This window comes from Sus scrofa, chromosome 15 (assembly GCF_054392235.1).
Source record: "Sus scrofa isolate SSC_HxYL_T2T_F1_AM1 chromosome 15, Sscrofa_HxYL_maternal_Yorkshire_Landrace_v2.0, whole genome shotgun sequence".
In the NCBI taxonomy this organism is placed as follows: domain Eukaryota; kingdom Metazoa; phylum Chordata; class Mammalia; order Artiodactyla; family Suidae; genus Sus; species Sus scrofa.
In genome coordinates this window covers 140,579,036-140,596,119 of record NC_139397.1, presented here as the reverse complement: position 1 = coordinate 140,596,119, position 17,084 = coordinate 140,579,036, and the positions used below count along the sequence as shown (strand labels likewise).

General features: G+C 35.8%; 1 protein-coding gene across 4 annotated transcripts in view; it reads left to right on the top strand.

The window, feature by feature from the left end:
- CUL3 (cullin 3) overlaps positions 1 to 17,084 on the top strand; it is a 94,823-nt gene that overhangs the window by 24,893 nt on the left and 52,846 nt on the right. The window lies entirely within an intron of this gene.

Genomic DNA, 17,084 nt, shown 5'->3' with positions numbered 1-17,084 from the left:
AAGTAGGAGAAAGCCTGGAAAAACTGTAAGGTGATAGGCTAGAAATGGATGGATGATGTCAGAAATTCCGAAGTAAGATTAGACAGAGTTTGGTTACTGGGAGGGAGAATTACGGCGCCACCAGTAGCATTATTGTGAACTTTACAGTGGAAAACTGATTTGGAATGGGTAGAAGGGATGTCACATTCTGTTTTGGATTATATTGGAAGTTTTTATAGTTAGAAGGCACCTTAAAAACCATTTGACATAGGAAACTTGAGTGTGAGATCATAATAAGATATCCAAGTAGAAATATGATGTGTTTGAAGATATATGGGTTTCGAGCCTGGGCAGGAACTCAAGATCTGGAGATCAAGATTTGACGTTTGGTAGCATGTACTGAGGAATTCTCTGTTGGAGTTCAGAGAATGAAAATCCCAGAGCCAAGGGATGAATCTTCGAAAGCAAACTCTGGTAAGTAGGTTTGGGAAATGAAGACTAATTTAACAAGCTTGGCATCCAAAGAAAGAAGTAAAGTACAATAGGGGAGTTTTGTTTAAAGCTGTTGAAGGGGAGAAGATTGGAGCAACTTCATTTCTGGAAGTGGAGAGAGTATGGAATTGAACAATAGGGAAATAAAGGTAGAAGAGGGGCAGGTTCTTTTGACGGACGTCCTATAGGGCATGATAATATTTAGTACTTACTGTGTGCTAAGTCCACTTCTAGTGCTTTAGATGTATTAATTTAACAGTCACAACCCAATGAGCCAGATACTACTATTCCCTCTATTTTAAAAGTGAAGAAACGTAGGCACGTAGAATGGGTGATTTGTCCAGATGCACCTAGCTAGTAAGTGGCCTGGCTGGAACAGTATTCAAGCAGTGTGGCTTCAGGCTGAGTCTTTAACTTTTCTATAAATCTGATATTTGAGTCAGAATGAAAGGATCAAGATGCAGCAAATATGGTGAAATTGAGGATGTATGTGGAGCTTCAGGTAAATTGAATTGGCTCGGTGTTTGTAAAGCTATAGTTTTTTAAATATTAGTTCTTGTTTTATTTATAATTAAAATAAAGCAGTTGGCAGTAATATCTTTGAGATTCTTTAGTTCTAAAACTAGCGTGACTTTAATGATTAAGCAGTGCATCTTCTGAAAAATGAGATGAAAAGACTAGGAGTAGCTCCTGTGGGGAATATACTAAGGAACTGACAAGTGAGGAAAAAGATAGCTCAGTAGGAGTTGGCCTGAACATGTGATTTATCTTGTTGTTGTTGTTGTTGTTGTTGTTGTTGAAGCAGTGCTTTGCAGCTTGGGCACAGATGCAGAAAAAACATCTGTAGTTATGTACTTTGGTTGAGAATTGGCTCATCCAAAAGTGAGAGGAGGGAAGAAGGGCAGAGTGTGAGGTCAGTGTTCAAGTGGCTGATTTTTGGACGCTGAAATATGGTTAGGTAGAAATTGAAGTCATGTGAACAATAACTCCATGGTGACTATAGGAGCTGCATATTCTAAGTCTTTTAAAGTGATTCCGTATCTAAGATTATCTATCATTTCAAAATACAGGCATTTCCCTATATTATATTTCAGAAGACATACATTCAAGTTGATTATGCTAACGAATTTAAAGGCGTATATGCTAAACTTTTATTTCTCTTAACAGATGTTAATGATATATCACCAGCATTTCTTTCACAAATTCTCATTTGACCGCATTAAACTAGTCAATTTCTGATTAGGAAATGTGTCAGTATTAGCATATCTAATGATTGATATCTTTATTTCAATTGAATTAATTTTTTTGAACCTCTGCTATTATCTCTGCTTTCATTTTTTTGTGTTTTCCATTAATCTTATATTCTGTTTACTCTTACTTTATAAGACACTTTAAAAATCATCCAAATACAGTACTACTGTCAGAAGGGGACACTGTCAGAGGAGATCTGTCAACTGACAGGACCATCATACAGTAGCCCAAAATGTTTGTCCCCTGATGTAGGAAGTCACCATTTATTCTACCATATGGGATTTAGGAATGTTACTGATGTAATGTGCAGAAGTGTAGTTTGCATGGAAGTCAACATTGCCTGTTTCTACATTGAACCTTCCAACTGGAAGATAAGAGAATCGTTTAAGGTTCTGGGGTATCAGAGTAACTCTCTTCAATCTCACTTCTGTATATCCCTTTTTAAAAGTTCTGAAAGCATTACTACATGGTCCGTTTTCTTTTTGTTTTGTTTCGTTTTTGTTCACTGTGCTTTTAGCAGTTAGCTAAACTGCCTAGTTGATGATTTTTTTTTTTTTTTTTTTTTTTTTTTTTGTCTTTTTGCCATTTCTTGGGCCGCTTCTTCGGCATATGGAGGTTCCCAGGCTAGGGGTCGAATCGGAGCTGTAGCCAATGGCCTACGCCAGAGCCACAGCAACGCGGGATCCGAGCCGCGTCTGCAACCTACACCACAGCTCATGGCAACGCCGGATCGTTAACCCACTGAGCAAGGGCAGGGACTGAACCCGCAACCTCATGGTTCCTAGTCGGATTCGTTAACCACTGTGCCACGACGGGAACTCCTGATGATATTTTTTTAAAGCAAAATTATTTTCCACTAAAGTGAACCTTTGAGTGCTGTGGTATTGACAGCCAGGACCTATCTTTTCACATTGAAGAAGAATTCAAAGGAATAATTTTTACATGGAAACAGAGTTTGTTGGTACTCCAATTTCAAGATGAAAGTAGCAGTATTAAAAGAAGTTTAATAACAGAAATAGATGCAGTGGCAAAAGTGCTGGATAGAATTGGGCTTTGGGACTAATTCTGCCACTATCCTCAAGAAATTATTAGCTTTTTCTGGACTTCAGATTATTAATGTATAAAATGAGATTGGGATTGGTTTTGTTAGCCTGAATGAACATTATGTGATTATGTTTCATGATAATTTAGGGTTATTAACACTTAAGAAAAAAATCACAAGTTTTGCAGTTTACCATTGTCTTTTGGTGTCATAATACGTGTTTAAAATAAAAGTATTTTCGTTTTTAATCATTTCTCCTAGTCAGGAGAGAAGTTTTCCTCAGTTTTAAAGTGGTAAGAACTTTATTCCAGTTTTGCGTGATACTTAACAGGTTTCTTAGATTTGCCTTGTGCTTAATTTCCCCCTTTTCTTTCAAATGATTGCTCTGTAGTAATAACCAAATAATATGTCAGTTTCCAATTCTTGTACTTTGGAAATTTGTCCTACTCTTAGAAAAAGAGCTGAATAAAAAAGATTTTGACTTTTTAACTCTACTAGAAACAATTTCTTATTGCAAAAAAGATTATTTATTCCAGTGGTTTTCAAAGCTTTCTATCTTTCTATCTTCTTCAAACAGTATCTACTTTGACTGAATTCGAGGAAGGCAAGATAAGAGTAGCTTCATCCTCCTCACTTTTCATTAGTTTAGAATACTGCTTATTGGACCTGTTACGTGACAGGCACTGGATTAATAAGCATTTGCATTTTAGCAAAGATTCTAAGCTTTCTGGAACTTATATTTTGGACTTAGATACTTGAATCTGTGCCTTACAGTCCTGATCAATTCTAAGCCCTTTGTTTCACAGGTAGAAAAAAAAATGAAGCCTTAAAGGGAATAGTTTCAATTTTTAAGTGACTTTCTTGGTGAATCTTTTTGGTAAAGTCTTTTTATAGAATAATACCCTTCTGCTTATATTTTGTATGTAGGGTCTCATTTGCTGAAAATAATGTTTCTCTGTGAACTGCTTGTTCAATATGTTGATATTTATCCCCATTTTTAGAGGGAGAATGGGAAGAACGGAGTTTAAAATATTACATGTATTCATAGGTGAATTTAGATGTTTATGTAATGGTACTAATTACATGTGGGAATGAAGTTGGTAATTTTATGGTGAGTTGTAGGCCAGTTACTTAAACAGACTTTTTCCCCCCCCCCAAACCCATGGCATGTGGTTCCTGGGTCAGAGGTTGAACCCACACCACAGCGGTGACAATGTTGGATCCTTAATCTGCTGAGCTACCAGAGAACTCCCAATTTAGCTTTTATAATAAAGCTTTTCTTAATGCTTTTTCCTTTCTTTCAAGGCAAATGTGAATTAATGTAGAGAAATATTTTTTTAAATGAAATCTGTGTACAAAATACAAATATAGTGACTGCAGTGAATTACGAAGGCCATCAATAGAAACACTAGGGAATATGATTTTCACTAGCTAAAACAGTTTGGGTTCAGAGGCCCACAGATACTAAGTCTCTCCTATGTCTTAATCTACCAAAAAATAATTGAAGAAACCATGCCTGTCAGCAAGAAAATCCCAGTTTTAGTGAGGTAATCAATTTGAAGCAGAATCATTTTTCCTGAAGTTTTGAGGGCAAGGTAGAAAGAGGAGGTCATTTTTGATTAGCGTTAAAGGGTTATAAAAGACTCATTATGTAAACAAAGGCAGAAGATAGTCTCAGGAGGGAACATGGCCTGAGTGAAAATGGCAGGTAGGTATGAGCATAGTCCAGTGAATCAGTCTAAGTTTACATGGAAAATAAAGGACTTCACATGCCTTTGTAGGAAATGAGAATGATAAAGTTAGTTGGACTGGGTTTTGAAAAACATTGTAGGGGATTTGACTTTTATTCTGTGGGTGGTAGGCACTGTTCGGTTTAATCTTCGAAGAGACTGAACTAGAAAAGATGGAGTAAAAGGAGTGCCACTTTCAGTGCTTCATTGCTGCTTAGCTTTCGTTCTTCTGCCGTCTTGTCTTTTTTTCTAAATTAAAATTGTTGGAAGAAATTGAGAACCTGTTACATCGAATATTGGAGTTGCTTAGAGTGATGATGACAAGAGAAAGAAGAGGAAGGCTCTCACTCAGCAAGGTGTACAAACCCTTAAGGAATATCATTTGGAAGAGTGACTTGAGTATAAATAGAATAATCCCCAAAGAGGAAGAGATTATTGGAGATTGAGTGGAGACAGGGGTTAGTAGAGAATGAGAAAGATAGCAACCATAGAATATGAGGGGCATAGGAAATTGAGTACCTTCTGCTTTGAAAGGATTGGAAAAGAAATGATGTTGGGAAAGAGCCAAGTGGAGAGTGATGGCAAATTTACCTGTGTTAAATACCAGCTATTCCTACTTCAGTTGTGGAATAGACTATAAGCATTGTGAAGTAGATACCCTTTGAGCTCTATTTTGTTTTCTGTTGTATTTTCTAGTGATGTTCTTTCAATATTTATTAAATGAATTAATGAAAAATCTAGGCTCTATTCATTCATCTTTGTATCTCTTGTTCTTCATATAGGTGGCAGTCAGTAATTGCCTGTTGAAATGAATCTCTAAAAATAATACTAGCAGCCAAATGGAATCCATTTATGGTTTATATCCACAAACTGCAGAGATGTGTTTTGCCTTCTCTATGTGGGGTAAAACTTCTACCTCTCCAAGTTAATTACTGAATCTAACTGCTTTAAACAGAGTATCACCATTTTTAAAAAGCACAGTGTAATTTTGGGGCTGTGAACCTCTGATTTCTTGAGCCTAGCTAGAGTCTGTCAGTCTGCTGGGTATCAGATTGTGGGATCTTGTGGAACTGGTTTTTCCCTCCATTGTACTCAGGAGCATAAGAAGACTAATTGCCATATGGCCATGCTTTGCTTTGTATATGTTTTACTGTTTATCAGTGTCCCTGCTGTTCAGAATTTAACTGTGGTACTGATGCTATAATGGCTTTTAATGTGTATCTCATTGTCTTAACCATGGAGAATGGAGTACTTTACAAATGATAGTCATATTGTGGTATACTGTTCTTTTCATTTTGTTTTCCTTTCCAGCCATCAGAGAAAAAGCTACCATTTTTAATGACACTGCTTTGTTCTCAAATCCTTATTTTCCAAGATTTTTTTTAATTAAAAAGAATATTTAAGAATTTTTTTTAATCCCAAATTTAGGTGTTTTTTATTTAACATGTAGCAAGTTTTCTTTATGAAACTATGTAAATGTCTTAATTGCTATCATGTGCTCCTGCTTTGAACCTCATGACTTAGTACTATTCATTGAATCCTACTTTGTATTGAGATCATGTGAATGCTAATACTAGGCTCTTCATTTCTCCCCTCCCTTATAATTCAGTAAAGTGACTGAATGCATTTTGTATCCCCCATGGTGCCTAGTGTCCTCCTTTGCATGTTGGAAGTAATCATTAAATATTTGAATTGTCAATTGAGGGAAAGATTTTTATGTATCCTTTTGAATTAAGAGCTTCATTTTGGACACTGAAAGAGTGAATGGGGAATATTGCCACTACAAATCAATTTTATTTTGAAATAACAAGTCTTGTGTGCTCCTTATGAGATGCTTAAATTTATATTACTCTTTACCCATTAGTAAAACATACTAACAGAAGAATCTTGTATCAGCAGTCAAGAAAAAAGTTTTCCCTGCAGTAGCTATCTTAAGTTTTGCCAATGATGCTGGTATGATTCCTTTGATCAGGGTGGTCACCTTTATTGTAAAAATTAGTGAAGATAATGAGAGAATCTAGAAAATCAAGAGGGCAGTATATTTCATGTAGGTATCTCTTGTCATAAGGGCATTCTTGGAAAGTTTGCAGTATCTACAAAAGTTAAGATTAATTCTTCTAACCTTAGTAGAATCTTGCTTTGAAATAGAAAAATCTTAAGGTTCTTATATGTATTATGAGATAGCAACATCTATTCACCAAATTTATATGGAGGCTAGCTCCATTACAAACTCCTCAAAGTATGAGATAAAAGAATTTCATCTAGTTAGGGAGAAATTTCTTTTCTTTAGAGGAAAGGAAATCAAGTGGGAATTGAGAGTTTAGAAAATACTGCATAGGGAGTTCCTGTCATGGCTCAGCAGAAACGAATCTGACTAGTATCCATGAGGATGCATGTTTGATCCCTGGCCTCGCTCAGTGGGTTAAGGATCCAGCCAGTGTTGCCCTAAGCTGTGGTGTAGGTTGCAGACATGGCTCAGATCCGGGGTTGCTGTGAGCTGTGGCATAGGCCGGAGGCTACAGCTCCAGTTTGACCCCTAGCCTGGGAACCTCCATATGCTGCGAGCGAGCATGGCCCTAAAAAGATAAAAGATTAAAAAAAAAATACTACATAAAATATGTGAACATGTATATGTATATGTGTTTTATGTTGCTTGTTTCAGAAAATTTAAGATAGTTAAGAATTTTCTGAGCATCTTGTCGAAATGCAGATTGATTCAGTGGGCAAGTTCGCATGATGATGATATTGACCATGAGTTCTGCTTTGTGTATGTCATTTGAGTAACAAGATTCAGATACATAGATGAACAATATTCTGAGTATGTAATACAGGAAGCAAGTGCTTATATAGCATTTACTATAGGCTAGGCACTCACTAAGCATTTTTTATACATTAACTCATTTTATCCACACAACAGCTACTTCAGGTAGGTACTATTCCTGCTTTATAAAAACCAATAAACTGTTCGTATTTCACAAAAACGAATACACAAAGAAATTAAATTGCTGAAGTTCACACATCTACTAAACGTTGGGTCTGTGATTTGAATCAGGCAAATGGGCTTTTCAACGTTTATATTCCTGTGCTGCCATTATTCACCATGTAATCTTTTAAAACAAGAATCCTCAGCATAAGAGGAAGAGCTGCGGAGCTTTTTTCAAAGGATATGTGTCAGATTAGGAGAGATATCCTTTACAGTCCATGGCTTGGCTCCTGTTGAGATTCACTTACGTAGTTAGCCACTTTTATTGATAGGTTTATAGCACATTACTTTGGTATGATGTAGTGAAAGATATTTTGAGATCTTCAGGAATAATTCTTTAATGACATTCCTTGGGAAAGTAAGATTTCTATAACTAGTAAAATTTGTGAAGTGACAAGCCTTCAAATCACATATGCAGGGCCCTGGAAAACTCAAATGTTGTAAGTGGGAACTTAAATGCTATTTTTGATCATGGTAAATGTTGCATGTTTATGTAAGTACTCTGGTTTCATCAGGTGAAACAAGCAGTATGTTTTAGAATTTGGAACCAAGAAAGGAACTTAGTAGGTATTCGGTGGCTCTCTCAGATACAGGCACACCTTGTTTCTTGTGCTTTTACTGTACTTTACAGATACTGCCTTTTTTTTTTTGTCTTTTTTATAAACAAATTGAAGGTTTGTGGCACTCCTCTGTTGAGCAAATCTGTCAGGTGCCGTTTTTTTTTCAACAGCATTTGTTAACTTCACATGTCAGTAGCAGTTTGGTAATTCTCATAGTATTTCAAACTTTTTGTTTTCTTCTTTTTTTCTTGTGGCATTCATAAGTTCCTGTGCCAGGGATTGAACCCAAGCCACAACAGTAAAAACACTGTATCCTTAACCACTGGGATAAGCCAGGGAACTCCTCAGACTTTTTAATTATTATCTTTGTTATGATCTGTGATCAGTGATTTTTTTTTTTTTATGCTGCTATTGTAATTGTTTTGGGGGCCACAAACTGTGCCTAAAAAAGACTGAATTTCATAAATATTGTGTGTGTTCTAATGGCTCCACCGGCTAGTTGCTTCCCTTTCCTCTGAAACATAAGAATATTGAAATTAGGCCAATTAATACGCCAATTAAGTAGCCTCTTATGTATTCAAGGGAAAGAGAGAATGGCACACCTCTCACTTTAAATCAGAAGCTAGAAATGACTAAGCTTTGGTGAGGAAGACATGTTGAAAGTTGAAATAGGCTGAACACTAGACCTCTTAAACTACTTAGGTAAGTTGTGGATGCAAAGGAAAAGTTCTTAAAGGAAATTAAAAGTGCTTCTCCTGTAAACACATGAATGGTGAGGAAATAAAGTAGCCTCATTGCTGATAAGGAGAATGTTTGGGTGGTCTGGATCAGAGGTCAAACAAGGAACAGCATTCCCGTAAACCACAGACTAATCCCATGCAAGGCCCTAACTCTCTTCAATTTTTTGAAGGCTGAGAGAGGTGAGGAAGCTGTAGGAAGAAAGTTCGAAGCTAGCAGAGGTTGGTTCAGAGGTTTAAGGAAAGAACCTCTTTCCATAAAGGTGTAAGGTGGAACAGCAAGTGCTGATGTAGAGACTATATCAGGTAACCCAGAAAATCTATCTAATTAATGAAGGTAGCCATATTAAACAACAGATTTTTTCAGTGTAGACAAAACAGCTTTCTTTTTCAAGAAGATGCTATCTAGGACTTCCATAGCTAGAGAGGAGAAATTAGTGACCAGCCTTCAAAGTTTCAAAGAATAGGCTGACTCTCTTGTTAAGGTCTAATGCTGGTAACTTTAAGTTGAAGCCAGTGCTCATTTACCATTCTGAAAATCCTAGGGCCCTTAAGGTTTTGCTAAACCTACTCTTCCTGTGCTCTATTAGTGGAACCCAACACAGCATACATGTCAGCATATCTGTCTGCCACCTGCTTTACTGAATATTTTAAACCTACTCTTGAGACCTACTGCTCAGGAAAAAAAGACTTCCTTTCAAATATTATTGCTCTTTGATAATGCACCTGGTCACCTAGGAGTTCTGATGGAGATGTGCAGAAGATTCGTGTTTTCATGCTTGCTAACCATTCTGCAGCTCGTGGATCAAGGAGTAATTCCAACTTTCAAGTCTTATTATACTTCATAAGACTGTAACTGCCATAGGCAGTGATTTTTCTGATGGATCTGGGCAAGGTCAGTTGAAACCCTCCTAAAGGATTCACTGTTCTAGATATCATTAGCAAGATATGTGATTTTTTTGTGGAAAGAAATCAAAATAGTTTGGAAAAGGTTGATTCCAACCCTGATGGATGACTTTGAGGGGCTCAAAAGGTGAAAGAAGTAACTTCAGATGTGGTGGAAGTAGCAGAAGAACTAGAATTAGAAGTGGAGCCTGAAGATGTGACTGAATTGCTAATCTCTAAATACAGCATTAATGGATGAGGAGTTGGTTCTTCTGCATGAGCAAAGAAAGTGGTTTCTGAGGATGGATGCTACTCCTCGTGAAGATGCTATGAAAGTTGTTGAAATGGCGACAAAGGATTTAGAATATTACATAAACTTAGTTGATAAAGTAGCAGCATTTTTGAAAGGGCCGACCCCTCTTTTGAAAGAAGTTGTGTTGGTAAAATGCTATGAAACAGCATTGCAAGCTACAGAAATTGTTCTCAAAAAAAGAGTCAACTGATGGAGTAAACTTCATTGTCTTATTTGAAGAAATTCCCACAGCCATTCCAGCCTTCAGTGGCCACTACCCTGATGCGTCAGCAGCCAGCAACATCTAAGCAAGACTTTCCACCAGCAAAAAGTTGACTTGCTAAAGGTTCAGATGTTGGTTAGCATCTTAGATATTTTTAAGTTAAGATATGCACATTGTTTATTTAGACATAATGCTGTTGCACACTTGATAGACTGCAGTACAATGTAAATGTTTATAATTTTGATGTGCTCCGGGAAACCAAAAAAATTCATGTGACTCGTTTTATTGCAATTATTTGCTTCGTTGCAGTGGTTTGGAACTGAACCCACAGTATCTTCAAGGTATGCCTCTATTTTAAAACAGTAGAAAACCCCTCTTTTAAAATCATACAAAACCAATCTAAACCATATTTAATCAGGAGACGGAGCCCACCCTAAGGACTAAAGAATGTTAGTGGAGCATTGCATGATTGCCGTGGATCTAATCAACCCCAGTCAAATTATAGGAAGGAGGAGCTGCAGACCTTATAGGTTAAGTAACTTGGTTAAACCAAGTCCTAATGAGTAGCTGCCCTGGGTAACTGTATGCAAATAGTAGTTTGATATATTTAGCTCCTGGATGAGCATTAAAATACTACAGATTTCTAAGAAGTCCCACCTCTTAACATTATAGTATCTCTGTGATACTTTTAAATGTTCTTTTATTAGCATGAACACCATATTATTCCCGCCCCATTTTATGTTTTTAATACATGATGTGTATTTCAATGCAAAGTAATGCTAAATACAAATACCTGTATTTTCAGAGCTTGACCTATAGGAATTAAATACTATCCTGAGTATTAAGACTTTTTAAGAAGTCTATAGCATCATAATTATATGGTGCAGTTTTGGTTTCAGTGACCTTTAGAATTAAAAACTTTATAATTAGTTTTAGCTGATAAATTTCTTTGTTTTACCTAGATATTTAATTAGGATTAGCTGCCTGGGACATTACTGTAGCCATTTAAATTTAGAGGGTTAAAATTTTTAATTGATGATTAAAAATAAATGTATGTGCTGCTGTTATAGCACAGGAAACTGTAGTCACTTGTGATGGAATATGATGGAGGATAATGTGAGAAGAAGAATGTGTGTGTGTGTGTGTGTGTATATAAATATATATATATATATATATATATATGTAAGACTGGGTCACTTTGCTATACAGCAGAAATTGACAGAACATTGTAAATCAACTATAATAAAAAAGTATGTGTGTTAGAAGGTGGTAGGATTCTATGTAGTTTATTAAAATCCTTTAACTCTCCAACCAGCCAAGAACTGCTGCCTCAAGGTCCACTTCCTTGTCATGCTCATGTGTGCTGGCTCTCCTATCATTCCCCTTTCCATCTACCTCTTCCCTTTGCCAGTAATTTGACTGGTATGAGGATGTATTTTTTGCAACTTGGACATTAATTTATCAGTGAACAGTTGTTATTACAACATTGGAAAATAAAGGTTTTCTTTTGATTTAGTAATCCACGTTAGTCTTTGCTAAGGATGTAGTGGAAAGGACAGGGAAAGCTGTAGTCACAAAAATGGAGAATATAGTATGCCAGTTTGAGTGATTGCAGAGGCTCTGTAAGGATGATACACTGAAAATAATGAACAGTTCTTCATTGTTTGGTATTTAAGTTGCTTTTATGAATAAAGATTGTGGCATCATAGCTTACCTTTTAATATAATAATAATAAAACAGGACCCAGTTTGAGAATCATAATTGCTACAAGTTTAAAAAAATCAATATACAATAAAATTAGCCTTTTATTTTCACATACAGTCTTATAAATTTTAGCCCATGTGTAGACTCATGTGTTTGATGTCACAGTCAATATAGTACATCCTTCACCCCAGAAAACCTGTTTTCTCTTTGTCACACCCTTCTTCTACCCCCTTATACCTGGCAACCGCTGATCTGCTCTCTGTCATTGTAGTTTTGTTTTCTCAAGAATGTCACATAAATGAAATCATATAGCTTGTACTCTTTGAGACTAGCTTCTTCAATTCAACAGTTATTTTGTGATTGATTGGATCTGTTGTATGTGTCAATAGTTTGTTCCTTTTTATTGCTGAGTGATAATTCTGTTGTCTCAGTGTACAACAGTTTGCTTATCCATTTACGTATTTACTTGTTGAAAGATATTTGGGTTGCATACAGTTTCTTGTGATTATGAATAGAGTTAACAATATTTGTGTACAAAGAGTTTTTGGGGGATCGTTGTTTCGGTTTTTGTTTTTATTCTGAGTACAAGTCTTTTGATATTTTTTCCCAGTCTGTAGTTTGTCTTTTTTATTGTTTTAACAGTACCTGCAGAACAGAATGTTTTAATTTTGATAAAGGGTCCAGTTTGTTATTTTTTCTTGTATAGATATTGTGTTTGGTGTTAGGTTGGAAATTGCTTAAGTCTCAGGTCATGTTTTCTTCTTAGATTTCTTTCTAAAATACCCCTTTTCTTTGAATGATTTTGGTGCTTTTAGGAATGAAATTATGTAACTGGAAATTTTTCTCCTAAAGTAAACGTTAATGTTGAATGTTGAGTGATGGCTTAAAATACCAGGACTTAGAACTGCATCAGTATTATTATTATAGCCACATAAAAACATACTCATATTGAAGAACTTCTGCAAGGGAAAGGAAAAGAAATGGCTAGTGTGGCTCTTCAGTCAGTGGTTTCCTAATCCTGGCTGTTGTATCAGAATCACCTGGGTAGCTTTAGAAAGAAAAACACTCAGATTCTCTTTATTGGATCTTGTGTGGGCCCCCCAATTTTTTTTTAATAGACTTCATTATTTAGAGCAGTTTTAGATACACAGCAAAATTGAGATGGTATGGAGATTTCTCATATGCCCCCTAACACAAGTACAGCCTCCCCCCCCATAACCATCCCATACCAGAGTGGTGCATTTATCATAATAATGAACCTACATTGACATATCATTATCACCCAAGTCCATAGTTCACATTAGGGGTCATTTTTAGTGTTTGTTCTATGGGTTTTGACAGATGTGTAATGAAATACCATTATAGTACCATACCATATTTTCACTGCCCTGAAAAATCCTCTGTGCTCTGCCTGTTCCACCTCTCCTAATACTCTTAACTCTTGGCAATCACTAATTTTTTTTTTTTTTATACAAACTCTTTAGTTTTGCCTTTTCCAAAATGTTGCATGGTTGGAATAATATGATCTGTAGCCTTTTCAGATTGTCTTCTTTCACTTTGTAATGTGTACTTAAGGGTCCTCCATGTCTTTTCATGGCTTGGTATCTCATTTCTTTCTAGTTCTGAATGATTCTCCATTGTCTGGATATCCCACAGTTTATTTATTCACCTACTTAAGGATATCTTGGTTGCTTCCAAGGTTTTGGCAATTATGAATAAAGCTGCTGCAAACGTCAGTGTGTGGGGTTTTATGTGGACATAGTTGTCAACACCTTTGGTATTTATACCAAGGAGCATAATTTGCTAGGTCATATATAGTAAGTAAGACTAGGTTTGTTAGAAACTGCTAGTCTTCCAAAGTGGCTGTATCATTTTTACATTGCTACCAGCAGTGATTGAGAGTGCCTGTGCATTTGGTATTGCCATTGTTTTGGATTTTGGCTATTCTTATAAATGTGTAGTGGTATTACATTGTTAATTTAAATTGTGATTCCTTACCAGTCAGATATGGAATGTCTTTATATGCTTATCTGCCATCTGGATATCCTTTTGGTGAGGGTTTGCTTTTAAAATTGGGTTATTTCTTGTCTTATTGTTGACTTTTATGAATTCTTTATGTATTTTGGATAACAGTCCTTTATCAGATATGTGTGTCTTTTATAAATATTTTCTCCCAGTCTGTATCTTAATCTTCTCATTCTCTTGATTGAAATCTGTGGGTCTCCATATGATTCTAATTCTTTGCCAGGTTTGTGATCTACTGTTTCAAGTACTGTCCATGCTAGATGCCATGCATAGGAATCAGTTTTCAACTACTTTATTTAGCCACTTTGTCACAGCTGGTCCATCCTGCTCTCAACTTCCATAGTTTTGTTATGTGTTCATCATCTCATCCTTCAAATTCCAACTCTTTATTTGTGTGATCCTCATGTAAATTTTCTGAAGTAATGATACTGCTCATACTTGATCTGCAGATCCCTTTGGTTCTGGTACAGCCTCTGCATAGGGTTCCTCCCCTTTGCCTTTGCTAATACAAAAACTAACGGTGAAATTAGTAACATTACATACAGCCCCACTTTATTCTTAGGTTTTCTGTATTGTTAATAGTTTGTAAAATGAATATTAAATCTTTTTTCACTTAATGTGTATTTTCCTTTAGATGTCAACTTAGCTTCTTTCGAAAAACCTGTTTTAATCTTCATAAAGATGGAATTTTCGTCTCATACCTACCATTTTGTTGTATGTGGTTGAACAAATGTGCATTCACTTTTCATGTATCAGAGTACAAAGATATTTTTCCAGGGCAGTTTTAGAGGAACAATTTTTTGCTCATAGAGTGATCTGAGTAATTAAGAGGCAGTTGCTGCAAGTGTACCTAAGGGCCTTTATTTTACATCTTTTAGTCATGTCTGTGTGTATATGCATAATCCTTCAAAAATAAATAACAGAATTAACTCTTATTAGCAGCTATTTTCTGTTAGGTAAAATTCACTGCTACTGATTTGTCAGGATAATTTTTTGAAGCATGATGCACATAAAGTGGTTTTATTATTTATGATACATTGTGCTAATTGATCACATTTTTATTTTGTTGGAAAGCATGTATAAGTATAGATATAACATAAGTACTTGTCGATATATTCTGTTTTAGTGTATAAATCAATGATTTTAGAAAATATGCCTTATAACTTTTTAAATTTTCATTGGTCAGTACTTTATTCATCTAACAAATACACCAACCACATTTTTATGTTCTAAAATCACAGTGACTTTAGTACAGTTAACATATAACTTGATTTTATAACGTAGAAGTTCACTTAAGCTTTTACACATAATTTCTAGATATTCTGATGTTTGGAATACATAGTTTTTGTTACATAGCACAGTTTCTCCAGTTTTGTCATGATTAAATGATATTATCACTTTGCATGAAAGTGTTTGTTTAACAGAGTATTGTCAACTAACCAACACGGATGTTTTTCACTTTTGACGTAGTCACCATATTTATGGGGTAATTTCTGGGTGATGTATTTGAAGTTAAGGAGCTTAGTCTTGCGAACAAAAGATTATAATAGAATTTAAAATTATCTGGTGTAGGCTAATGGTTTTCATACTGTAGGTTTAGTAGAATAGATACATTGTCTCATCATTAAAATCTCTTACTGACTTCTTTTTCTCTATAGATAAAAAAATAAATTAGGTATAGTTTTCTCAATTTCAGCTTACTCTCATGTGTTGTGAATAATGTGTCATATGTATTTTCTTTTAATCTTTGGCACTTCCAGCCACTTGTTCTAATTCTAATATGTAATGACGTTTTATTTAAATGTGTTTATAATTCAAGTTTATAGATGTCTGTATATATCAACACATATTAAATAATTTTTTCTCAAAAAGCACCATGACTTCATATTCTCCCCAACCTGAAAAAGTTTAACCACTACTGCAGATGATCTGTAGTAAAGAATGTTAAGAGATAGATGTCTATGTAGGCTGGAGTTGTCGAGAGTTGAGCTAGACCATGGAGGATTGGTTTAATTTGAATAACTGGATAGCTTGGCAGTATAGTTCCAAAGTGTAGTAGGAACTTAGAGGACAAACATGCTACTTCTTTATGACAAAGTTAGAACCACAGTCTAGTTTCTGTTTCCTAGTCAAATAATCTTTCCATTGGACTGATAGCATATCAGGAAGAAGTAGTAGCCAGTAACCTCTTATTCAAGAAGGTGGCAGTATGCTTGTGGGCAAGGGAAAGGAATTCCTGAATTACCAGGATTGCATTAGGAACGCATTTCAGACTGAAAGGAACTTTTAAGTGTAAAGGCAGATACCCTGAAAGAAATTACTTGTTGGAGGTGGATCATGGTATTGGAGGCTGGGGATGAAATAAAGGGTCTTTTGTACTGTTCTACATGTGAGAGGTACATGTGGGAAAGACAGAATCCCTGCTGCAGTGGAGCTTATGTTTTAGTAGGAGAAATAATAAACAGATAAATATGCAATATACTAGAAATTAGGTAGTGGTGAGTACTGTGAGGAAGAAAAAAGTGTGGGGTAAAAGAGTAGAGGTAGAGGTTGTTGTTTGAGTTAGGGTAGTCAGGGAAGATCTCTTTGTGGGGGTGCAGCTTAAGCAGAGAGGAGTCTGGAGTGAGCTATGTGAATCAAGGCAGAAGAGATGGCAGAGCACGTTTGTTGGATGTAGCTCCGTGGTAGCTGGAGTGTATTAATATGTATTAATATACTCATTGAGTGTTTACTGAGTGCCAGGCACTGTTCTACAAATGTTACCGGTGTTAATTCAATCCTTAAAACAATCCTACAAAGTGGATACTATTTCAGATATAAGGAGACTGAAGCACAGAGATTAAATAATTTACCCAAGGTCACATGGCTAGTCAGGGACCAGGGATTTTGATTCACAGGTAGTTTGACTCCAAAATCGGTTGTTTTCAATCGTTCTTCAAAGATAGAGGAAGGGAAGTGTATAGGAAGTTTAATTGGAGCAGTAGCCTGAGGCCAGTTCTGTGGAGCCTTGTAGTTCCTTTATAAGTATTTATGATTTTATGCTGACAGTGAGGTTAAGTCATGAAAGGATTAAGAAATGCCCAGGAGGTTGCTTTATGATTCTGGAGATCAAGAGTCAGGTCTGGACTATATGAAACACACTTGTTAGTTATCCGTACATAGGTGCTTGCTTACTTTACAG